This window comes from Asparagus officinalis, chromosome 1 (genome assembly GCF_001876935.1).
Source record: "Asparagus officinalis chromosome 1, Aspof.V1, whole genome shotgun sequence".
NCBI classification, from domain to species: Eukaryota; Viridiplantae; Streptophyta; class Magnoliopsida; order Asparagales; family Asparagaceae; genus Asparagus; species Asparagus officinalis.
In genome coordinates, this window is record NC_033794.1 from 124509216 (window position 1) to 124510866 (window position 1651).

Consider the following 1651-nt stretch of genomic DNA (forward strand, 5'->3'; position numbering starts at 1 on the left):
AAAAAATACAGAGGGACTGATGTGAGAACTGAATTCAGAAGAGTTAGCCTTCCTCCATAAGACAAAGTGTTTTTCTTCCAGGATGCTAACTTTCTAAAGAGATTATCCAACAAGGGTTGCCAGTCTGATTTTGAAAGTTTGCCATACTTGAGAGGTAGGCCAAGATATTTGATAGGTAAATGTTCAACTTTACAATCCAGAGAAGATGCAAGATTATGTGCTTTATAAGAAAACCTTCCAAAGTATATAAGAGATGATTTTGAATAATTAATGCTCAAGCCAGAAATGTCCTCAAAGAGATAAAGAATAGCTTTAAGAATGGAGATATCCTTTGAAGAGCTTCTAACAAAGAGAAGTGTGTCATCGGCAAATTGAAGTATTCTTAAATGGTTGAGAGGTTCCCGAAGTCCAAGTGGCGATAAAAGACCCTCTTCAACATTATTCATGATCATTTTATGCAAGACATCAACGGCAACATTGAATAACATAGGAGAAAGAGGATCACCTTGTTTGAGACCACGTTTACAAGAAAAGAATTTAGATGGTGAGCCATTGACAAGAACAGAACAATTGGAAGATGATATAATATTAGAGATCCAAGAACACCATTTGCAACCAAACCCTCTAGCTTATAACAGGTCAACAAGGAAAAACCAATCTATGGAATCAAAGGCTTTTGCAAAATAAATTTTGAACATAGCAACTTCTTTTTTCCTTTTTGAACAAGAGTGTATCATTTCATTTGCTTGTAGAATAGAATCAAGAGTAGATTTGCCCGCTTGAAAAACTGATTGAGTAGGTGCAACTAAGGATGGCATATGATTTGATAATCTATTTGCCAAGATTTTAGTAAAAATCTTGAGAATACAATTGATAAGACTAATAGGTCTGAAATCTTTCACCATAGTGCAATCCTTAATCTTTGGAATTAGAGATATGAAAACTTTATTAATCCTGTGAAGATGAGATGGATTATCATGCAGAAAATGCATTAAAGCAACAAGATCATCTTTAATCAAATTCCAGAAGGTTTGATAGAAACCCATAGAAAATCCATCTGGCCCAGGGGCTTTATTTGCATTCATTCCAAACACTGCTTTTTTTATTTCTGTCTCAGTGAATTGCTCTTCTAAAGACAACAGATTTGACTCTTGTTCAGGATATAAGGAATTCCAATCGATCTGAAAACAATTGTTTTTACTCTTCCCAAAGAGATCACGGTAGTACTGGTAAAATGCCTTTGCAACATCATCAGATCCTATAAAATCTCTGCCCTGGTAATTAACAGAAGCTATGAAGTTGGCTTTCCTATGAAACGAAGCAGTTTTATGGAAGAAGGCAGTGTTGGAATCACCTTCTTTTAACCATTGAACACGAGACCTTTGATGCCAGTATGTCTCTTCTTCTTTAAAAATATTAGTCCTGATTCTTATGATTCCAGTATTGGTTCCTTAATTATTTATCATCGTGAAATTAGTCCTGATTCTTATGAGTTGCTCGATTTAGTCCCTCCAATCAATCAAGAGTAGAACTAGCTATTAGAGGAATTAATTAAGTCGCAACGACTTATGGGAATTAGCGGATGTGATAGCAATTTCAGCGATCCGAGGGACTAATTTCATAATACTAAATGTTTATAAGGGGCAAATAT